Here is a 24,905-nt window from a genome sequence, read left to right as displayed (position 1 = left end):
TCTAATAAAAAGTTCTCTCTCTCACACTCGCTCTCTCTCTCAGTTTTATTGTGTACTGTATGACTCCATTGATGCAGGATTTTTTTTAAATTTTTTTTGCCCACAGTAATCAATAAGCTCAAGTTATTTGCTTTTACACATTTAAATACATCTACAAGTCACATGAATTTTGCCTGACAGTCTTGGTGTATGAGAGCACTCTGGTCAGGTTTGAAAAAATTATAGTCCAAAACAGCTTTCTCAAGTTTTTTTTTCTTTTTCGTTAATATGGGTTTTTTCTGACATACATTGATTGCCTGTCATATGCTGTAAATCAAAATTTTATATGTGCACATTCTGAAGTACAGCTTCTCAAAAAGAATCTAATTGTCCTTCCTAGCAGGAATATAAAAGCATGCCAATAAGCATATGTTACATGAAATCTAAGTTTTCCAAGTCATAACTCATATTTACATTTTTCCAAACAACTACCGTATTTTTCGCTCCATAAGACGCACCTGACCATAAGATGCACCTATTTTTTAGAGGAGGAAAACAGGAAAAAATATTCTGAACCAAATAGTGTAATAAAATACTTAATAAACTATAACAGAATAACATTTGAACCATGTAAAGTGAACAGCAGTCAGCAATGGCATTAAGAACCATTATCACAGTCATTAACAAATGGAGAGACTTAAAGGTTTGAGTACTCTATTTTTCTGGAAACCCCAAGAACTCATCCTCGCTAGAGTCAGAATTTATGAAGCTCTTTTGCTCACAATCACTGACATCACTTTCTTTGCTGTCTTCATATAAGATACCGTCTTCACTTCCATCTAAGGTATTGCTAATGCCACATTTTTTGAATGACTGTACAAGGATCTCCTCCTTTACTGAGTCCCATGATGTTTTCACCCATTTTTTCAGAAGTCCTCCAGGACATTTGGACCACGCCTTTTCAACCCATATTCTCATTCCATTTTCATCCATCCATCCTGGCATAAAGATTCCCCCCCCTTCTTAGGGTGAATGTAAGCATAAACTGGCATGAAGATCCCCCCTTCTTAGGGTGAATGTGATCATAAACTGGCATGAAGATCCCCCCCTTCTTAGGGTGAATGTGATCATAAACTGGCATGAAAATCCCCCCTTCTTAGGGTGAATGTGATCATAAACTGGCATGAAAATCCCCCCTTCTTAGGGTGAATGTGATCATAAACTGGCAAGAAGATCCTCCCCCTTCTTATGGTGAATGTGAGCATAAACTGGCATGAAGATCCTCCCCCTTCTTAGGGTGAATATGATCATAAACTGGTATGAAGATCCTCCCATTTCTTAGGGTGAATGTGAGCATAAACTGGCATGAAGATCCTCCCCCTTCTTAGGGTGAATGTGATCATAAACTGGCATGAAGATCCTCCCACTTCTTAGGGTGAATGTGATCATAAACTGGCATGAAGATCCTCCCACTTCTTAGGGTGAATGTGAGCATAAACTGGCATGAAGATCCTCCCCCTTCTTAGGGTGAATGTGATCATAAACTGGCATAAAGATCTCCCCCTTCTTAGGGTGAATGTGATCATAAACTGGCATAAAGATCCTCCCCCTTCTTAGGGTGAATGTGAGCATAAACTGGCATGAAGCATAACATAACGTGCACTCTTTTTTGCATTATTCGCTCCATAAGACACACACACTTTTCCCCCCACTTTTTTTGGGGGAAAAAGTGTGTCTTATGGAGCGAAAAATACGGTAAATCTTTGTAGATACAGACAAAACTTTGTGGTGAGAGGTGCCCAATAAACGCTTTCTTTTCCTGACTGGATAGAAAAACAGGATTTTTCTCCCACCAAAATACATGTTCTCTTGGTTTTCCAGATCACATTTCATTCCACATTACTCCAGTTGTTTCATTTCAGTTAAAGACAAGCATATCTGAGACAGAGTGCAATAAATTACCTGTCATCTTGTTTTCATGATATTATGAAAGAGAGGTTAGACAACATGACACACACACAAATCATTGTGTTTGCTTCTTGGTAATTAGCTATACTGTACATGGAAAAGTCTACGGGTACAGATGGTTGGTTCACACTGTATTGGCATCCTTCAGTCTCGGAAGACTATGGTATCACGCAGTGAATGGTGGTTCTGGAACAGAGTGTCCTCTCCAGTGCGCGAAGCCTGGGTAAAGTAGATATGGAAGATAGACTGTTACCCATGCAGCAAATCCCCCCTCTCCACATTGCTGAAATGGTCCAATGGAAAGGCAGAAGCCAATACGGTTGGTTCCAGCAGCGTCGCAGGAGTTGCCAGAACGTGACTGTGTTCAGCTATGAACTGCCTCAGGGACTCCGGCTCCGGATTTTGCCTCGAGGTTGACTCCTGAAGCCTTTTCCATAACTGGATGTAGCCACAAGGCAGTGGAGATTTGGGATCAGAGTTTTCCTTCTCTCAGATGAGCTGCCTTCCCAGGCTGACGAGTCCCATCTACCCGGTTGGTTGGTTGGTTGGTTGGTTGGTTGGTTGGTTGGTTGGTTGGTTGGTTGGTTGGTTGGTTGGTTCAGACATCATGATAAGCCATGCTCCCCCCCAACTCCACATTTGCTCTGACTTGCACTCTGACTTCTGACATAGTGGCAAACACACATTAATGGCAGATAAACTATGGTTTGAACAAACCATGGTTTGGTTTTGCATTGGAACTGACCTATTGTTTAAAGCAAGCAGGGCCGTCCATGAGACTTATGCCCCAATCCTATCCAAATTTCCAGCACCAATGCAGCCACAATGCAGCCCCAAGGTGAGGAAACAAACATTCCCTTACCTTGAGGCCTCTGTGACTGCTCCCCCACCACAGGATGCAGCGCATGCCCTGTTGGCACAGCTGCTTCAGCACTGGAAAGTTGGATAGTATTGGGCCTTAAGGGTGCGATCCAAAGCTTGGCTTCGGTCGGCCCAAATCCCTTGGGCCGACCTGAGAGGGTCGCAAACATGCCGTAAAGCACGTTTGCGCCTCCTCGGGAGGAAGCCAGGCTGGCACACCCAGAAGCGCCAGCCTGGGGAGGCCAATGGAGGCCCCCGCACTGGCTTCCTCCCGGCTCCTTGCGTTGGCTCAGCTGAGCCAACGCAAGGGTGACAGGTAGGCGTGGGGAAGATGGGGAGGGGGAGGGAGGGAGGCGTTCCTGGGCTGGGGGGGAGGGTGATAGGCAGCCCCAGGGGCAGGCGCATGGGGAGCCAGAGGCGGGGCTGGGATCCGGCAGTTATGCCGGATCCCAACCCCCATCCCCAGGGAGAACGGAGTGGCTTCAAGTCGCTCCACTCTCCTTGGACTTGCGCCACCTCAGGAGGTGGCGCAAGTCCAAGGAGACCCATTGGGGCCAGCAGCCCTTACCTAGGGGTAAGGGGAAAAGTTTCCCCTTGCCTCTGGCTAAGCTGCTGCTGGCCACAATCCTGCGCGGGATACAGCACAAGCCTCCTGGCTTGCCTGTTCCAGCGCAAGTTAGGATTACACCCTAAGTGAGGTAATCACCAGAAGCACAAGATTGGCAATGGGTGCTCAATTCCATCCACTAACTTGCTCCTACTTCTTCTCCTTCTCCCATGCCCAGAAAAGGATGGAGTGAAAAAGTAAGTGTAGAGAAGAGAATGGCAAGATATTTGTCCCCTTCTTCCTTTTCCAGTCCAGGGAGTGCAAGAAGCAGATTCTAGCATACTTCCAGACAAAGGAGCTCAGTATTAGACATGCCATATCAGGCACCAGGAGGTCTTGGGCTTGTCCTGATGGCAGGTCTTTTGTTACCCTGCCACTTGCAGACCAGCCCAAGATGCCCAGACACATCTAGCCACCCAAAGTGTTCTAAAATATGCAAATAAAACTTTCTGTGTCAGCTCTGGTCCTTGCAGAGAAACATGTAAGACAGGCTAAAAGTCATTTAGCAGACATGCTAAATGACTGTACCTTACAGCAGTTAGTCATGGGGCCTACCAGAGGACAGGTAACTCTGGATTTAATATTGTGCGGTACTCAGGACTTTGTTAGAGATGTCAATGTTACTGAGCCATTGGGGAACAATGACCATGCTGCAATCCATTTAGACATGCACGTTGGGGGAAGAATACCAGGCAAATCTGTCACAAAAAACCTTGACTTCCGACTTCCCTCAAATGAGGAGGCTGGTTAGAAGGAGGTTGAAAGGGAAGGTAAAAAGAGTCCAATCTCTCCAGAGTGCATTGAGGCTTCTTAAAACAACAGTAATAGAGGCCCAGCAGAAATGTATACCGCAAAGGAAGAAGGGCTTGACTAAGTCCAGGAGGTGCCCGCATGGCTAATGAGCCAAGAGGCTAGAAAGAGCAAGGAAGCTTCCTTCCATAAATGGAAGTCTTGCCCTAATGAGGAGAATAAAAAGGAACATAAACAGTGGCAAAAGAAATGTAAGAAGATGATACGGGAGGCCAAGAGAGACTATAAGGAACACATGGCCAGCAACATTAAGAATAATAATAAAAGCTTCTTCAAATATGTTAGAAGCAGGAAACCCATCAGACAAGCAGTTGGCCCTCTGGATGATCAGGGAGGGAAAGGGAAAATAAAAGGAGACTTAGAGATGACAGAGAAATTAAAAGAGTTTTTTGGCAGCAACTGTTACCCTGCACATGCCTGATCTTGTCTGATCTCAGAAGCTAAGCAGGGTCAGGCCTGGTTAGTTCTTGGATGGGAGACCGCCTGGGAATACCAGGTGCTGTAGGCTTATACCATAGTCTTTCGAGACTGAAGGTTGCCAACAACTGTATCTGTCTTCACGGTAGAAGACATTGGGCTGCCCGAACGACCCCTCCTGACCAAGGAATTAAGTCAGATAGATGTGAAAAGAGAATATGTTTCAGACCTAATTGACAAATTAAAGATCAATAAGTCACTGGGCCCTGATGGCATCCACCCAAGGGTTATTAAGGAATTGAAGAATGAAGTTGCTGATCTCTTGACTAGAATATGCAAACTGTCTCTTAAAACGGCCATGGTTCCAGAGGATTGGAGGATAGCAAATGTCACACCAGTCTTTAAAAAGGGAAGGAGAGGGGACCCTGGAAACTATAGGCCCGTCAGCCTAACGTCTATTCCAGGTAAGATGGTGGAATGCCTCATCCAAGATAGCATCTCAAAACACATAGACAAACAAATCTTGCTGAGGGAGAATCAGTATGGCTTCTGTAAGAGTAAGTCTTGCCTCACTAACCTTTCAGAATTCTTTGAAAAGGTCAACAGGCATGTGGATGCGGGAGAACCGTGGACATTATATATCTGGACTTTCAGAAGGCGTTCGACACGGTCCCTCACCAAAGACTACTGAAAAAGCACAGTCAGGGAATTAGAGGGCAGGTCCTCTCATGGATTGGGAACTGGTTGAAGACAAGGAAACAGAGAGTGGGTGTCAATGGACAATTTTTCACAATGGAGAAAGGTGAAAAGCGGTATGCCCCAAGGATCTGTCCTGGGACCAGTGCTTTTCAACCTGATCATAAATGACCTGGAGAAAGGGCTGAGTATTGAGGTGGTTAAGTTTGCAGACGACACCAAACTTTTCTGAGTGGTGAAGATCAGAAGCGATTGTGAGGAGCTCCAGAAGGATCTCCAAACTGGCATGATGGGCAGCAAAATGGCAGATGTGTTTCAATGTAAGTAAGGGTGAAGTCATGCACATTGGGTAAAAAAATCAGAGCTTCACATATAGGCTAATGGATTCTGAGCTGTCTGTGACAGATCAGGAGAGAGATTTTGGGGTGGTGGTGGACATCATGCCTGGGCTTTTGAAAAAGTGTAATTTGGGGGGCAACTCGCCTCCTCCCCCCAGCAGTTCACCACCCACTTGCTCTGTCACCTCCCTCCAGCCCATGGCACAGCTATGGCATCCATCTGCTACCTGAGGTCAAAGAAGATTTTGTAGCCCCCCATGGCAAAATAAAATTTAATTAATAAGGAAATAAATAAAAAGTGTGTCCCTTATTGATTAGAGACACTGTGCTGGCGTGAAGAAGGATGGTTATTCTTCCCCTGCTAAACAGAGGAGGAGCACTACTTTAAAAAGTGCCTCTTTATGCAGTTAGCAAGGGTAACTGCTAACTTGAAGAGACACTTTGCTAACTGCTAACTTGAAGATACACTTGGCCAACAGTCTGAGGCAAAGAGGCAAAGAAGGAAGGCCCACAGCCAGGGAGACAGACCAGGGACACACTACACTTGCTCCCAGTGTGGAAGGGATTGTCACTCCCGAATCGGCCTTTTCAGCCACACTAGACACTGTGCCAGAACTACCATCCAGAGCACGATACCATAGTCTTCCGAGACTGAAGGTTGCCAACAACTGTATTATGATACATGGAAATGAGAGCTGACTCATATTAACACCTTATTGGTTCCATGTTGTATCATAATAACATCTCATTTTCTCTCAGAGCAAGCAGTCTCATATGTCCGTTTTGAGTTAAATAAATCCACTTTTTGTTCCATAAGGCAGTTGTGTTTTCATCTTCTGATTCATTGGCCTTTTGATAGAATACAGATATTCCGATGCAGTTTGTTTCACTACACTCTGCATTAAATTACCTTTCCATATAACATGGTGGCCTTATTTGTACAAGTTTTCACAATTTTGGACACTAGTGTCAAGCTCAGCTTGTTGCCCCCCTAAAGCTTGTGGCCCAGTGAAATTGCTACTAACTGCATCCTCTTAGGTATGCCACTGAATCTGGGGCATTACAGTCATTCCCGCACACTACTTCATGCAAATTTAGCACATACCAGACCAAGCCTGTACATGTATGAGCTAAAGAAACGGGGCAGAAAATTTTAGGCTCACCTTGATCCCAGTGAAATTGCAAAGATTTAATACCATACTTAAGCACTTTTAAGTCTCAATTGATATGAATGTGATTACGGCATGCCTCATTTTCTCTGTTTTGAATCCATAAATATAAATAGCTTGTTTGCTTATTATATTGCAAAAGAAAATCAGGGAGCTGAAATGATATGAAGAATATATGAAGATCAGCAAAAAAAGAAAAAAATAGAAGCACATATGTTTGCAATGGAACAAAAGATGCTTTGAAACTACGACCCAAACCACAGCCACCTGCCAATTAGAAATACTGCCTGTTTAGAGAGAAGGAGACTTGCTTAGATTTTCTTCTATCTGAGATGTTCAAAACACTGGCAGTTTCTCTCAGCATGCTTCAAACATCTAATCCCAGAACAAAATGCAAGGTTGGAATTTGAGAATAGGTACTCTGGGCAACTGCCTGGAGGCCTGGGCTTTGGTGGGATGGGTATTTCAGTTATTCTTAAACTGAAAGGGGGAGTAAAAAAAAACTTCTGTAAGTTTAGAAGAGACACATTTGTCTTTATTACGGTAGATATGCCATGAATAAATGCAGACTTACATATCCACATGAGCAAATTTATCATTTTATGTGGCCTGGATAAATCACACATGCAGGTCATGCATCAAAGTAATGAAAGAGGCTCCAAACGCCATAAAAATAAAGTACTCAAAAGCTGAAAGGGGCACGAAAGGCAACCTTCATCTGGGACCCATTTGTTTTAGGACCTTGCAGTCCCAGTAATTTGGGCAGAACTAGGGTATAAGTCACAGTCTCCTGGTCCTGAGCTGTATCCATAAGACTAACTTACTCTATCCCTAAATTCATAAAATAAATAAAAACAAACCATATTGTTTTTGTAAGAGGTTGGAGTTACCCTACTATTCAACAGGCAAGCACTGCAGAATCTGAATTATCAGGTAACAGTCAAAAATATGCACCTGGTAAAGAACATGCCATGCTGGTTAATTATTCATATGGGTCCGATTTTATCATCTGTACATTAGATGCATTAACTTCATCTTTACCTTACCACTCTGCATGTATAATTCAATAATATATGTAAGAAAAATGCAATGGAAAGCAGGCAGCTGTTCTGAGCAGTGGGTCCCAAGTTGATCTGGCATTCAAAGCAGCATCAAGTTTCAATATCATCCACACCTCCCACCAATATCACACACACACAAACCACTGCCATTGCACGTGTGGATATTTTGCCATCCCCATCAATGCTGCAGTCTTCTCACCTCCTCCACTAATGCATCTTGTTTTAAGCGGGCTAGGCAGGAAGAATCCTAGGAGCAGAACCACTCTGTTCCCAGGTTCTTCCCCACCCAACCACTTTACAGGAAATCACAGGGGCCAGGAAGGAGCCTCAGTCTAGAGACAGCAGAAGTGGCTACCTCCTCTTTCGGCAATACTGTTGTGATCCTTGGCAGCACTGCTGGAGAAAGAGGAGGAGGAGGCAAGCTACAGCCCCCATACTCTTTTCTGGAGAGCCTGTGTGAGAAGAGGATGGGGTGGAGTGACCAGTCACTGAACAAGAACTGCCTTTCTCTCTGGAGTAATGGGAGGGTCTGAGAAGAACAGGTATTACTGCCTGCCCTGCAGCTGAGCTTTTTTGTGCTGCCAAGGGGCACCATGCCAACTCAGAGGAATTTCAGGAGCCTTTAAACAGGTTCTTTAAAATCGGGGGCAGCCCATCCAGAAGGCAGCAATTGCCCCCAGCTCCAGACTGCTGGGGGTCACTGTTGAGGCATGCACCATGATCCAGAACATCCAGTTTTCAAAAAGGTCCCTGTTTAAAGGCTTCCAAAGTTCCTCTGAGTTGCAGGGAGGCCACAGGAGGCCTCCTCGAGACTCAGAATGCCTGACAGAGTCTTTAAATAGAGACATCTGGTTTTTGCAAACTGGGTGTTCTGGATCATGGGGTACACCTCAACAGGAACCCCCAGCAGTATGGAGCCTGGGGCAATTGCTGCCTTCTGGATGGGCTGCCCCCGATTCCAATTACCCTTCTTCCAAAAAAAAGTGAAGATTAGCTCCATTGCTTTTGATAGTATCATCATCCAGTCACAACAGTACTCCATTACAGCTCTGTTTTGGGTTTGTAGATCAGTATCTCTGTGACTCAGAAATGTGAAAAGACAAAAAAAATTACAGATTTCAAAAGTTATGTCAGGGATAACACTATATGATGTGTCAGTCAGATAACTGATTTGGTAGATGAGAGTTGACAAGAAATAAAACTGTAGCAACTTCAGGGAAGAACGCAAAAGGCCTCCAAAGATCCATCCACATGACTGCAGCTTGTCTGAACTTAGCCCCAAAACCTAACCCTGTTGGGAATTCAATATTATTTGCTTAAACCTCACATAGGAAATGCAAGAGAATTTAAATGTCAACTTCAAAACTGAACCGACATTCATAACATCAAGATCTTACTATTCAAAATGATGAGATCCAAATCTTCACAATGCTTCGACAACTTCTAAATTTGGTTCAGGTATATGTTGTGGTCCTAATAAGCATTTCAAATGCTTATTTGATTTTTATGGACTTCTAGCAATCCCTAAAAGGACATGCACAAGGTCTCTTCAGAAGTGACCCCTCCACTTGAATTGAAGACACAGAGCAAAGAGTTTGCTGACTAGCCAGGCTGAGGCGCTCACTTGCAGTATTCGTCAATCCAACATTTGTCTACACAGGGCAGAGTTACTTTGTGTGATCTGGTACCCTGATCAAAAGATTTGGATTGTGAATGTGGCTAACTGGTATGTTCCCATTCCCCTCTCCACGTGCAGTGGTGTATCTAAGGGGGTGCAGGGGGTAGCAGTTGCACCGGGCATCAAGCTTTAGGGGGCAACAAGCTGAAGCTTGACACTAGTGATCAAAATTGTGAAAATCTTGGTATGTATGAATAATACCATCATGTTATATATCATTGGAAAGGTAATTTAATGCAGAATGCAATGAAACAAACAGCTTTGGAATATCTTTATTCTATCAAAAGGTATGGCCAATTAATCATAAAAGGAAAACACAACCGCCTTATGGAACAAAAAGTGGATTCGCTTAACTTCAAACTGACCTATGATACTGTTTGTTCTGAGCACCAATGAGATGTTATTATGATGCAGCATGGAACCAATAACTTTTTATTTATTTACTTAATTAAATTTGATTTTGTCATGCAGGGCGGGGGGGGCTACAAAATCTTCTTTGACCCCACGTAACAGATAGATAGATGCTTTAGCTATGCCACTGACTGGGGGAAGGCAGCAGAGCAAGTGGGTGGTGAACAGCTGGGGGGAGGAGGTGGGTTCCTCCCAATTTTCACTTGTTAAAAAGCCTGGGTGTGATGTCACTTCTGGTTGTGACATCACTTCCGGCGCAACATTTTGAGCTTGGCACTGAGCTACATGACCATTAGCTAGGCCACTGTCCACGTGCAATAACATTTGAAGAGGACTGAAGTTTACAGTGTTTAGACACAATTGGAAGTGACAATATTTTAGATGGGTGTTTGACCCCCCTCCCGCAATAGTATGGTGCCAGCTTGACTTCAGTGAACAGCCAGGCCTCCTCAGTGGTGGCTCTGTTATTATGGAAATCTCTCCCAGTGAGATTAAGAACTGTAAGCCTTAAGGCAAAGGTTTAAGACTTTCCTTTTCCACATAACCATACTTTCTTAATTAGTTGCTTTATGGCTGTATTTTGTTTTAATTTCTTTATGATTTTTATGACTATTGCACTTTGCATTTCATATCTCTTTTCACACTGAACTGGTTTTTCTCTATATTTCACGCTGCCTTGTGTGCTTTGTTTATTTAGAGGGCAAGACAAGATAGAAATAATTCAAATAGATAAATAATAAATACATAAAATGTAGAGGCAAATTCATAAGTTCAACCTGGATATGACTTTTTGAGGCCACCTTGCACTGAATCAGACCATTCGCCATCAAGCACAAGTTCCTACATACTGAACAGCAGGGGCTTTCCTGGTCTTCAGACAAGGCTTTTTCTCCCAGCCCTACTTGGAGCTCCCAGGAGTTTAACCTGCAACACATGTGCTCTGTCAGTCAGCTTCATCTTTTCCCCTATATTATTTAATGAATTTCACAATCATGATGGAAAGCCTGAAGGAGAATGTTTTGAGGAAGTTATGCAGTGTGAGGTCTGTTGCTGTCTCATAAACCTATAGGCTGGCAAGCTCTGCTGTTTAAACTTTTAAACCTTTCCTTGAATAAAGAGTTTACCATAGAATTGTCCCCCAAGTGGCAGCCAGAGTGACAGCCCAATCCTGAGCTGCCCGGGGCACGTGGTTCCCAGCGCCACTGAAAATGGCTGCCGCCATATCCTGTGAGCCCAACGCAGCCGCCTGTGGCTCCTCAGGAGAAGGGGACTTCTGTCTCCTTCCCCCGGATAAGTGCAGTAGCCCCACAATGGGGCTACTTGGTTCACCACCAACCCAAAGTTCGGTGGTGAATCAAAGTGCCTTTGTGTTGGGCAATGAGCCCAACACGAAGGCTTGGGATCTGGTGGAGCAAAGCTCCACCGGTCCCGCCTCCATCCCTCCCCACTCCCTCCCTCCAACTTGTCTCCCTGCCTCCCGTCTCCACAACACGCCTCCTCCCCACCCTCCGCGCCCACCCTCCGCTCACCTCCCCCCTCCCTGGAACACCTCTTCCCCACCTCCCTCCATGCCCCCTGCTAGGCTGTCCATGCAACTGCTGAGAGGTGGAAGTTGGGTGCCCGCCCGGTGGTAGCCTGGCGCCTGCCAGTGCTGGGCTACCACCGGTACTTGCCCGGTGGTAGGGTGCGCAAACATGCCTTATGGCATGTTTGTGATAGTGCGCACCAGTGGTGAGCTGGCATGCCGAGCCCAGGATTGAGCTCTGAATCATTTTCTGTATGCCTGGCTTAAGCTAGTCCTGCCCCAGCACATTCTGATGAAAGTCTGACAGAAACCGGGCCCAAACAAACTTTGCATGTAGGCTCTGTACAGACAACCCTTGAACAGGCAAGGTTCACAACTGTGCAGAGAAATTCAGAGTGATAACTAGTTGCACACGCAAGCTCTTTTAGATGGGACTAGGGTATTTGCATCCTGTACTACTGTGTTCCCATCAAATGCATCCCAGTCCCTGATGTCTCTAGACGTTCATATCTGGTTTATATGCATCCCGGTTATTTGTGTCCCACGATAAATGGGCAATAAGCAAACTATAATTGGGCAAAGAACCACATGTTTTATATCAGCTAAGCCTCTTATCCCACTCCTAACTTTGCTTTTGAGTTTTAAAAATAAAAAAAATTACATCTAATATAAATATACATATATTGGAACACAAATGTCCAGGATGCAAAAAAAAAAAGGGTGTGAAGTCCAGAAACACCAATGACTGGGATTCATTTGACCGGGAAACAGTTGTACAGGATGCAATGGGCCTGTCACCCTTTCAGACCAATGTGTGTAACAATGCTGCTTTTGTGCTATGACATGGCAAAGTCAACACGGAGCAATTTTTGCAAAGCTATTTCATAAGGTGAACATTTTTGTATGAAGTTGCCCCACTTCATGACTATATCCACCACATGGTTGGTAACCTTCAGTCTCGAAAGACTATAGTATAAGCCTACAGCACCCGGTATTCCCAGGCGGTCTCCCATCCAAGTACTAACCAGGCCTGACCCTGCTTAGCTTCCGAGATCAGACGAGATCGGGCATGTGCAGGGTAACAGTTGCTATCCACCACATGAGAACAAACCTTAGTGCTTAAAGGCTCACTTGGGTGTGAGCAATGTGGGATACGCAGTCAAATTCTCTCATGTTGACTTTTCTACCTCAAAAAGGAAGATTTTTTTCCAAGGCTTGGAAAACTTGGAAAAATTCTTTTAAGTTTGTGAAAAGGTGCCAGAGCTGGACAATGTATTATTGGCAGCACAAGAGAAGAAGGTGAGAGAGACCAGCACTCTTCCTTCTTTTTGACTATCTTGCATAGCAGTTGGTGTACAAAGATAAATGAAGTTACAACACAAGCAGCGAAGGTAAGGAATAAAGAGAGGATAAAAATGGTAAAGCACTTCACGGATGGAAGACGATTTGCGGCGCTACAGAAGAACTGAACCAAAAGCCATTTGGTGGATTAATGATGCTAAGTATTTACACCACGCACTAACTGATCCAGAAAAGCTAGCACAATATTTTTCATTGGCTGAAACTACAAAGTCATTAAAGCCTAGATCTCTGACACAAATCATTGTCAAAATACTGTCAGCATCACCACTGGTGCACTGCATTTTAATGGGAACAGTTTGCGTTGTTTTACCTCTACGGAAGTCAGTGCTTCTGTATGAAAACGCAGGGCCTTAGAACTAGACTTTGCCGCTATATTAATTCAACACCATGGCCCCTCCCTCACTTGTGTTCAGCCAGCACTTTAATATACTTAACCCAAGTTAAACTTAATCTAAGTTAGAACATAACCTAAACAGTTCAGTAAATTGGGACATAGGATCTAGAGAGCAATAAATAATTAAACAAACTCAAATAAAAACTAGCCTGAGGTTACAAAACAGTCCAACCTAAGAGAACTGAACTAGGAGGGAAAGAACCTAGTAAGGGCCAATTCCCAACCACCCAGGCATAGTCCATTTTAGAATTTCAGCATCACCACCTTAAGGAGGTGATAAAAGCCCCATTAGGCTAATCCAAGCACTCCATTCAGGAGCCTGCAGAGTAGGTTACGCCCATCAGCAGCCTTTTGTCTTCCTGAGCTTTTGTAAACTCACCTGGGAAGACCAGCCCCCCTTTTCAATCAGGAAGGAAGGAGGGAGGAGGAGCCAGCCAGGAGTATAAAGCTAGGCCTGCCATCACGTGAGGCTCTCTCCAGACGCGTGTGGCCTCTGGGACCCCAAGTGCCTCTGGGAACTAAGTGCCAGGTAAACTGAGAGTTTAGCATCTGGGCGAGTTCAGCAGCAGGGCGAGGAGGCCAGGGCCCCATACACTGCCCTTCCTCTTCCCTTGAGAAGAGGGATGCTAACCAGTGTAGGGTTTTTTAGAAGTACCCCTAAATAAAACAACAACAACAACACAAAAGCTATGCAGTCAGACAGCCAGCAGCAGGGTGGGGGCTATCCAGTGTTCTGCATTGAGTGCCACATGTATGATTATATGCCTCTGGGGCATAAGTCATGGGTATGTCCTCGGTGCAAGGAGCTCCAGGGTCTCAGGGAACGCGTCCGCTCCCTTGAAGCCTTGGTGGCCAACCTGGAGAAGCGCAGGCAACCAGAGGAGGACCATGGGGAGACTTCTGGGGACGATCAGGCTTCGTCCCAACCTCAGGCGTGCAGCTCCTCAGCTGCCCAGGTGGCAAGTCTCGGGGCTGGAGAACGTCATCCTGGAGAGGAGGGAAACAATCCCCTAGGGGGGACCCCTTCTCCAGGGGATGGGCCCGTATCCGAACGCACTTGGGATACTCCTCGGCGGGAGGGGGGTCGGGGGCTTCTTGTAGTGGGGGATTTGATTATTAGAAACATAGAGAGGGGGGTTTGCGACGGATGTGAGCACCGCATGGTGACTTGCCTGCCTGGTGCGAAGGTTGCGGACATCACTTCTCGTCTAGACAGGCTGGTAGACAGTGCTGGGGGAGAGGTAGCAGTTGTGGTGCATGTCGGCACCAACAACGTGGGCAAGTGTAGCTGGGAGGTCCTGGAGGCCGAATTTAGGCTTTTAGGCAGGAAGCTGAAAGCCAGGACCTCAAAGGTAGCGTTCTCTGAAGTGCTACCTGTTCCACGCGCAGGGCCAGCTAGGCAGGCGGAGATCAGGGGTCTCAATGCATGGATGAGACGGTGGTGTAGGGAGGAGGGGTTTAGATTCGTTAGGCACTGGGGAACGTTTTGGGACAAGCGGGGCCTGTACAAGAGGGACGGGCTCCACTTGAACCAGAATGGAACCAGACTGCTGGCATATAACATTAAAAAGGTGGCAGAGCAGCTTTTAAACTGATCCCTGGGGGAAGGCCGACAGGAGCCGAGGGGCATCCGGTTCGGGACTCCGGTTCGGTTCGGCACGTTTGGGACATCCGGTTCGGTTCGGCACGTTCCCCAGTGCCTAACGAATCTAAACCCCTCCTCCCTACACCACCGTCTCATCCACACATTGAGACCCCTGATCTCCGCCTGCCTAGCTGGCCCTGCGCGTGGAACAGGTAGCACTTCAGAGAACGCTACCTTTGAGGTCCTGGCTTTCAGATGGGGAGGTTAGAGAACAAAACAAAGGCAGAGTAGGAGAAGAAATTGGGAAAGGTAGCGTGATGGGATGTGATAGACGGTTTGGCACAATGAGAGGATGCGGGGACAAAGGAGCGAATAAGCAGCCCATCCTGGGGCATTCCGTCTACAAATGCTTTTATGCAAATGCCCGAAGTCTATGAGCAAAGGTGGGAGAACTGGAATGTCTGGTGACAAGGGAAAACATTGACATAGTGGGCATAACGGAAACCTGGTGGAATGCGGAGAATCAGTGGGATACCGCAATCCCGGGCTATAAACTCTACAGGAGGGACAGGCAGGGGCGTGTTGGAGGTGGGGTGGCCGTTTATGTTAAGGAAGGGATAGAATCCAGCAAAGTAGAGATTGAAGGTGGGTCCGACTCCACCGTAGAATCTCTGTGGGTTAAATTACCAGGCTTGTGCAGCGATGTAATACTGGGGGCGTGCTATCGTCCTCCAGACCAGAAATTGGATGGGGACCTTGAAATGAGGAAACAGATCAGGGAGGTGAAAAGGAGGGACAGGGTTGTAATCATGGGGGACTTCAATTATCCTCATATTGACTGGGTCAATTTGTGTTCTGGTCACGATAAGGAAACCGGATTTCTTGATGTGCTAAATGACTGTGGCTTAGAGCAGCTAGTCACGGAGCCCACCAGAGGACAGGTGACTCTGGATTTAATATTGTGCGGTACGCAGGACCTGGTTAGAGATGTAAACGTTACTGAGCCATTGGGGAACAGTGATCATGCTGCGATCCGTTTTGACATGCACGTTGGGGGAAGAATACCAGGCAAATCTCTAACAAAAACCCTTGACTTCCGACGGGCGGACTTCCCTCAAATGAGGAGGCTGGTTAGAAGGAGGTTGAAAGGGAGGGTAAAAAGAGTCCAATCTCTCCAGAGTGCATGGAGGCTACTTAAAACAATAGTAATAGAGGCCCAGCAGAGGTGTATACCGCAAAGAAAGAAGGGTTCCACTAAATCCAGGAGGGTGCCCGCATGGCTAACCAGCCAAGTTAGAGAGGCTGTGAAGGGCAAGGAAGCTTCCTTCCGTAAATGGAAGTCTTGCCCTAATGAGGGGAATAAAAAAGAACATAAACTGTGGCAAAAGAAATGTAAGAAGGTGATACGGGAGGCCAAGCGAGACTATGAGGAACGCATGGCCAGCAACATTAAGGGGAATAATAAAAGCTTCTTCAAATATGTTAGAAGCAGGAAACCCGCCAGAGAAGTGGTTGGCCCTCTGGATGGTGAGTGAGGGAAAGAGGAGACCAGAAGTGATTGTGAGGAGCTCCAGAAGGATCTCTCCAGACTGGCAGAATGGGCAGCAAAATGGCAGATGCACTTCAATGTCAGTAAGTGTAAAGTCATGCACATTGGGGCAAAAAATCAAAACTTTAGATATAGGCTGATGGGTTCTGAGCTGTCTGTGACAGATGAGGAGAGAGATCTTGGGGTGGTGGTGGACAGGTCGATGAAAGTGTCGACCCAATGTGCGGCGGCAGTGAAGAAGGCCAATTCTATGCTTGGGATCATTAGGAAAGGTATTGAGAACAAAACGGCTAGTATTATAATGCTGTTGTACAAATCTATGGTTAGGCCACACCTGAGTATTGTGTCCAGTTCTGGTCGCCGCATCTCAAAAAAGACATAGTGGAAATGGAAAAGGTACAAAAGAGAGCGACTAAGATGATTACGGGGCTGGGGCTCCTTCCTTATGAGGAAAGGCTACGGCGTTTGGGCCTCTTCAGCCTAGAAAAGAGACGCCTGAGGGGGGACATGATTGAGACATACAAAATTATGCAGGGGATGGACAGAGTGGATAGGGAGATGCTCTTTACACTCTCACATAATACCAGAACCAGGGGACATCCACTAAAATTGAGTGTTGGGCGGGTTAGGACAGACAAAAGAAAATATTTCTTTACTCAGCATGTGGTCGGTCTGTGGAACTCCTTGCCACAGGATGTGGTGCTGGCATCTAGCCTTGACGCCTTTAAAAGGGGATTGGACAAGTTTCTGGAGGAAATATCCATTACGGGGTACAAACCATGATGTGTATGCGCAACCTCCTGATTCTAGAAATGGGTTATGTCAGAATGCCAGATGCAAGGGAGGGCACCAGGATGAGGTCTCTTGTTATCTGGTGTGCTCCCTGGGGCATTTGGTGGGCCGCTGTGAGATACAGGAAGCTGGACTAGATGGGCCTATGGCCTGATCCAGTGGGGCTGTTCTTATGTTCTTATGTTCTAATATGGTTTCAATTAATTTATTGATAAAAGTTGCAGTAGCCTTTTCCCTTCATTAATCTGAGAGGGAGAACTTTGAACAAAAGAGGACCCTACCTCCAGTGGTAACAGTAACATCTGGGGAAGCACAGGGGAGTTGCCATGATCTGATGGGAGGATATATTGGGGTCAGGAGATCTCCTTAAGTATTTTTTTAAAGGTTTCTATGAATCCTGCAACAGTCCATGCACTGCAGTAGGGATCGCATTGTGTTCCTCTCATCTGGATTTGCAGCCAGGTGGACCACTGCAGCCAGCCTCTAAGCATGGTATGGTGTCCAGCGTGTGGGAACCTATTTTCATGTGTAGACCAGCCTTGTTCCATCATGACTCATATCAGAAATTCTGAGCAGGGCCTGCTATAGATACCATCATAATCATCTCCTTCCAGTTCCAGTTTGAAGTTCTTGTTTATTCTGGAGGCTGACCCAGAGAACTTCTTTCCATGCTCGAATCAATCATATGTGGTTATTTTGAGCATCCACAAAGTATATATGTCATTGTACGACATACAAATAACTTCATACATACAAATAACTCGTACATACAAATAACTTCAGGTGGGTCTTTATACTGACTGATTCCTTTGCACCAAGATGCTTACAAGACAGACAAAGTCAGAAAAAATACCATTACCAGAAGGAGAAGGGTAACAGGAATTTACAATATACAGGCGTGCCTTGGTATCCATGGGGATTCTGTTCTGGAACCCCCCACAGTCAACTGAAACTGTGAATACCAGGCCCTCAGTGGATTCCCTGGGCCTCCTAAAACTTTATAACAGTGATTCTCACACATTTAGCACCAGGACCCACTTTTTAGAATGAGAATCTGCCAAGACCCACCAGAAAAGATGTCATGACTAGAAGTGACATCATCAAGCAGGAAATTTTTTAACAATCCTAGGCTGCAATCGTACCCACGCTTACACAGGAGTAAGTCCTATTTACTATCATTGTTAAAAGAATATACATAGTAGCTTGTTGAAAGTAAAGGTCTGTACCATTTCCCCAAATGCAGTCACATACCATGGTAGCATCAAGTCTAATATATTAAAAATGAAATATTGAAATGAGTGGAGACCCACCTGCAATTGGCTCGTGACCCACCTAGTGGGTCCCGACCCACAGTTTGAGAAACACTGCTTTATAAGGTATTAAAAATGTCACTTCCAGTTTTATGAAAAAGAAACAGAAGTGACTTTTTTTTACTATAAGGCTTATGCACACATAAATAACATCCGTAAATCACTTATTTTTATCAAGGATCATTAGTGTACTAACAAATTTAAAATAATCAAATAAACTTCTATTACAGTTAAAAATATCAAGGAGGCTATTGATGGCCAGGACCCACTCGTGCTGCCAATGGAGGGGCCAGCCAAGCTGGGTGTTCATGTTGTTTTTGCCAGTGGCTCCATCGTGCACAACGGTGGCCCGATTTTTCTGCTATTGCTGAGCCTTTTGCATCTGCAGATTTCAAAATCATCTGATGCAGAAGGCCCATAGGATTGGGATATAAAGCACATTTTGGTTCATTTCCTGTTTGCTGACATAATCTGAGATAATAATAAAATGCTCCATCTTGAGAACAGTGTACCTAAGAATAAGAAAGAATCAGGCTTTCCCAGTGTATCGGCGCTAACGAAAAATCAAATTAAAGTATGGCCTGTTTTCATAAGTATCTTCTCTAAAAGCATTTTGCATTAATCTCTCAGTGTTTGGAATTTTTTCATTGTCTAGACTTTAAATGCCTGCCTCCTTATTCTCCCTTCTGACGTAAAAGACAAATTCCTATTTGGGGGAGGGGAGACCTACACATGCACAGAATTAGGTCATCAGCTATTCTATGCAACAGAGCCCTGTAGAAGTAAAGCAATATTCTTTAGGAAGTGAGAATGTCTATAATCAGTTTTTTTAAAACAAGGAAAGGGAGATATTTCCATGGAAGTATTTGATGGTTACTTACAGGTACATACTCAATGGCAGTAGTGGTATTCAACCATGCAAAATGTAACATTAAATTGGGGGCTGACTGGAGAACAAACATAGGCATATAGCCACAGACTATGTGCTAGAAGCAACGCTTTTTCCCCCTTCCAAAAACTGCATGTATACACTCCATAAAGAGGAACCTTACTGAATCAGACCATTAGCCCATCTTGGTCAGCACTGTCAACAGCTCTCCAAGGTTTCAGACGATTGTTTTTTCTCTGCGCTACCACGAGATGCCAGGAATAGAATCTGGGGCCTTCAGTATACAAGTATGCACTCTACTACTGAGTGCCAGCAGTTCCCTTAAAGCAGGGGTGCTCACACTTTTTTGGTTTGAGAGCTACTTTGAAACCCAGCAAGGCCAGGAGATCTACCAGAGTTTTTTTTACAATGTTCGCGCCATCATAACATATAACAGTTATGTGTACAATGTATGTTGGTGTACCTTGAGCCCCACTGAGTATAACAGGACTTACTACTGAGTAGACATGCCTAGGATTAGGCTGTGAGGCTGCAATCCTAGCCACACTTACCTGGGAGTAAGCCCCATTGAGTACAATGGGCCTTACTCCCGGCGTTTCCTCCCAGAGGCACCTGAAGGGGGGGGTCGGCACTCCGCGATCTACTCATTTTGCCTCGCGATCTACCGGTAGATCTCGATCCACCTATTGAGCACCCCTGCCTTAAAGCATGGGATCTGCCACTGAGCCACAGCCCTTCCATCTTGGTCATTAGAAAGTCAAACATGTTATCTGCCTCATCACAGGTGTGATGATCAAACTGTGGGATAGGAGAACTCAAGACATGTGAAAGCAGGTTGTGGAAGTCCATGAATGGACAGTGTCTTGCAACAGAGACATTTTCCTCCCAGGGCAGTATTGTGCAGGAGAACTAGAGACATTTTCATCCCAGCAACAGTGGTTTAGCATTACATTTACCGCAGACTGCAATGAATCTGCAAAGGGAAAGTACATACAGAATACCCCCCCCCCCCCCAGGACTCCTTCCCTGACTGACTAGTTGGAGAACTGAGTGTAAATTATACTGCTCTAGTTGGCAGTGTTTCTGTGATAGTTCAGAATATAAGCACTGATTTGAGTTCTTATAATGTGAATAGGAGAAGAACTATAGGGGGAGTGGATTATTCATCCTTTCCACTTGCCTAGGTCCTGCTTTAGTGGTGGCAGCGATAAGAAGGAAAGTTTGCTCTCCTGGAACACTGTAATGGCAAAGTCCCAGCCGTCAAGGACCCTAGGTCATCCAGATTTCCCAGGGTACCTAATATCCACTAGCAGCCCAATCCTAATCTGGGCTAGCATTCGTGCACGTTTGCAATTACTTACAAATAAGGAGCGCTGGTGGGAAGGCCTGCACTGTCCTACCAGTGCTGAATCCTGACCCATAGATGCTGGTGATGGTAAGTGAAGTGCCAAGCAGCACAGGGGTGGAAGAGGGTAGAACGGAGGTGGTGAAGGGATGTTTTGGGGCAGGGGAGGGCGGGGAGGGGTGCTTCAGGCCCAGGAAGGGATGGAGATGGTGGATGAGGCTACCACTGTATCCTAACCCCCATCCTGGGCCTGAAAGCCCTACATAGAGCTACTTGGACTTTCACAAGCAATTTCACTGGTGCAGATCCAAGCAGCACTATTGGTCAGGATGGAGCTCAACACAGGGTAAGGGGGACAAATGTTCCCTTACTCCAAGGTCACTTCTAGCCTTCTCGATTTCAGTGCTAGATATGGTGTGAGCCATGTGGACCCGCTGCACCAGTGGTGGATAGGATTAGGTTGTAGGAAGGAGATCTTTCCTGCTCACTGCAGGGCTGGTCCTGCCATGAGACGAAGTGCCATGCCATGAGGGTAAGCCCTCACCTTACCTGCCACTCCTGATTTCCTTTTTTAGAGCTTGGTCTGTGCTTCTTCCAACTTCTTTTCTCCAGTCATGTATATTGCTGTGTTTGAAAACACAGAGCAGCACAGCAAAGTGCAGGTAAAAGGGGGCAGGTGAGAAGAAATAGGGGAGCGGGCAGGGGTCTGCCTCCAGTAAAGATGGAAGGACCTTGTCAACACTGGAATTTTCATCACCTCTATTAGCAGAGATCCGGTCATGCCAATGCTGCTACCTCCTTCTCCCCTCGTTGTTGGGGGGGGGGGGGAGAGAGAGATCTGACCATTCTGCCATTGCTACCACAACTGCTTCCCCTCCTCCCCCAAAGAGGGGGAGATCTTGCCATCTCATTGCCACTTCCATCAATAAACAAAAGAAAGGCGGGTAGTATTGTGGGTGTGTATTGTCTGTTATCAGTGACACCTGCATACAGTGGCAGGGATGGCTATAGAATTTGGGGGCTGGAGCAGCACATTTACCATGGTTCAGGTGGCAGATTAGCTAGGGCTATCCCTGCACACTGTTATCTGAACCAGCAACTGTTACCCTGCACATGCTTGATCTCATCTGATCTTGGAAGCTAAGCAGGGTCAGTTCTGGTTAGTACTTGGATGGGAGACTGCCTGGGAATACCGGGTGCTGTAGGCTTATCCCATAGTCTTTCGAGACTGAAGGTTGCCAACCATTTTGTGCAGCTGCAGCAGCAATCTCACTTAAGCCCAAATCCTAACCAACTTTCCAGGACTGGCATAGCTGTGCCAATGGGATGTGTACTGCATCCTGCAGTTGGGGGATACTCACAGAGGCCTCCTCAAAGTAAAGGAATGTTAGTTTCCTTACCTAGGATCTGCTTTGCCCTTATGTCGGTGCTGGAAAGTGGGTTAGGATTGAGCCCTTAGATACAGAGATGCTATTTTGACAAATGTATCATCCATCATACATTTGCCAAGAAAATGGGAATGTGTGAGATTGCGATGGGAAAGGGGACTGGTGGGTGGATGAGAGGACACCTTCAGTACAACCTTATGCAGGGGTGTCAAACTCGTTTCATAAAGTGGGCTGAATAGCATTCATGATAACTGATGAGGGCTGGAGATGTCATTAGGCAGGAAGTGATGTCATTAAACAGGTCATAACCAGAAATGAGCACTTTTTTCTCACTTAGGAACTCATTAGCTGCAAATGACAAAAGAGAAAATATGCAAATTTTGATCATATTTCAAGATATGGGAGAACCCAATTATCATGCGGGCCACCCTTTCAGCAGTGCTCAGCAGCTAAGAGCTCAAGGGCCAGCATCCGCCTTCCCTCCCCCCCCCCCGGACATTATGTTTGACACCCCTGATCTTATGCATGTCGACTCAGAAGTAAGCCTCATGGAGTTCAATGGAACTTACTCCCATGTGAGCACACATTGGACTGCAGCCTCAGGGCCCAATCCTATCCAATTTTCCTGTGCCGGTGCAGCTGTACTAATGCATCCTGCAATGGAGAAGCAGTCACAGAGGCCTCCTCAAGGTATGGGAATATTTGTTCCCTTACCTTGGGGCTGCATTGTAGCTGCACAGGTGCTGGAAAGTTGGATAGGACTGGGCCCTCAATCTCTTCCCTGCCAGCTCATGGTTACCTGCAAATGCCCTGACTATATTTTCTCCTCTGTTGGACTCACTTCAATTTTCAGAGCCCAGCAAGACCCACAATTGCTGGGGGACCATTTCTGGGGGATGATGAGAATTTGGGGAATGCAGGACAGGAACCCTCATGCTTACCTCATAACATTCAATGCTGCACCTTGTCACCAGTATTCCTACCCTGAATGAAATGAAAATTACTGCAGAGGAATTCATCTAGTCTCTCAAGCAACTCATAAATTTTTTACACACCATTGTAACTTTCCAGGAAAGATTTCATGTTAAAAGTGTTGAGTGGTTTGCATTGAATTTTTCATTACAAAACGGAGCCTAAATCATCAGCTGCTAAAACGGTCAAATTGATGCTGGCATTTCTCCCAAAACATGTCCCATTCGTTCTCTCCTGTTCATTACTTCCTGTTTTTAACCCTCTGTATTCTGAAAAGAATGTCAGCTTTGGCCCACCTCTCTTGTGCTCCTAGAGATCCTTATAAGTCTATTTCTCTTGCTAAATTTTGGTCCCAGTTTGAACTACCAAATGCTTAAAGCATGCAAGGGAGGGCCTGGTAATATCTTCTGGATTGAAACTCAGCTTGACCCACATAACCAAATCCCTGCACACTGCATTAAGGCATATGCCTTCAAATATTGTAGAGTAATTTTAAAGTTTAATTAGTTATCACAATCATTATTAAAACAGCCTTAGTTTTTTTTTTCCCTTTGTCCGTTTATGAATTTATACCTATGAGAACAGTAAAAGGAAAATAATCAGAACAGCTCATTCAGCAGGAGGTGATGCAAAATACTGCAGACCTTGGGGGCAAGAAGGCCTTCAGCATATTAGCCCTTCAGACTTGTGGTTCATGTTGGGGCTAAGAGGTGCAGAGACAGATGCAGTGGGCATAGTCAGGACTGGCTCTAGGTTTCTAGGGAGCCTTGGCAAATGGCCACCGATGGGTCCCCACTTGCAAGCAAGCACTTGGATGCAAGCACAGAGGTGATCTCAGAGATCAGCAGTGGATCTTCTCAGGGCCTGGAGCCTCACCAGATGCCCAGTGAGGCCAAGAACTGATACCAGCCCTTGGTGTAGTTGTGCTTTCCCCAGAAGACATTTGTAGAAGAAAATATTAAAATATACTACAGTTCTCTTTTAACCACCTTCCTGCCTAATTTTAGCCACATATTTTCTTTTCCCCCCTCTTTTTTATTTTATTAAAAACAAATAAAAAGAAAAATTAAAAAAATAAATACATTGCAAATTGTGTGGCAAGTGTAGAGATCTACATTTCTTTGTTCTACTACAAAATCATATAACATATTAGCCATCAGATCTTAAACAGTCTACTACTTACTGAAAAGTACATTTTCAACACACACAGAAAAAATGAGAAAAAAGAAAATAAAAATTAACAGCCCAATCCTGAGCTGCCTGGCGCTGCGGGACCCGGAGGCTCCAGAAAGGGCTCCCGCCAGATCCAGAACCTCCTGTGCTACCGCGGGAGGCTCCTTGGGACAAGGGGACTTTGTCCCCTTCCCCCAAGTAAGGGAAGCAGTCCCGCAATGGGACTACTCACTTTAGCAGCAACTGCTTGGTCACCGCTAAAGTGAAGGTGCTCGTGTAGGGTGAGCAGCCCTACCTGAGCGCCCTGGATCCTGTGGAGCTCGGCTCCGTGGACCTGCCTCTCCTCTGCCCCCAGGAACGCCCCCGATCACACCTCCCCCCTCCCCGGAAGGCCTCCCCCATGCCCCCGGGAATGCCCCCATGCCCTGTTCCACAGCCCGGCAGTTGCAGACACCATTGAGCTGTGGAATGTGGGAGCCCGCCGGGCGGTGGCTCAGCGCTGGATGGAACTGAGCCACCTCCAGCAGGCGCCTGGTGGTAAGCCCCGCAAACGTGCCTTATGGCACGTTTGCAACTGTGGTCCGCGCTGCGGAGGTGCAGCGCGGACAAAAGGATTGGGCTCTAAA

General features: G+C 45.8%; 1 protein-coding gene and 2 pseudogenes across 1 annotated transcript in view; 1 reads left to right on the top strand and 2 right to left on the bottom strand.

The window, feature by feature from the left end:
• Positions 1-24,905, bottom strand: part of NYAP2 (neuronal tyrosine-phosphorylated phosphoinositide-3-kinase adaptor 2) — a 189,495-nt gene that overhangs the window by 100,272 nt on the left and 64,318 nt on the right. The gene's annotated exons all lie outside the window — the stretch shown is intronic.
• LOC136646361 (5S ribosomal RNA) lies at positions 4,617-4,733 on the top strand (annotated as a pseudogene).
• Positions 12,497-12,616, bottom strand: LOC136646769 (5S ribosomal RNA; annotated as a pseudogene).

Source organism: Tiliqua scincoides, chromosome 3 (genome assembly GCF_035046505.1).
Source record: "Tiliqua scincoides isolate rTilSci1 chromosome 3, rTilSci1.hap2, whole genome shotgun sequence".
In the NCBI taxonomy this organism is placed as follows: Eukaryota; Metazoa; Chordata; class Lepidosauria; order Squamata; family Scincidae; genus Tiliqua; species Tiliqua scincoides.
The sequence above is the reverse complement of the archived record's forward strand: the minus strand, read 5'-3'. Positions and strand labels throughout refer to the sequence as shown.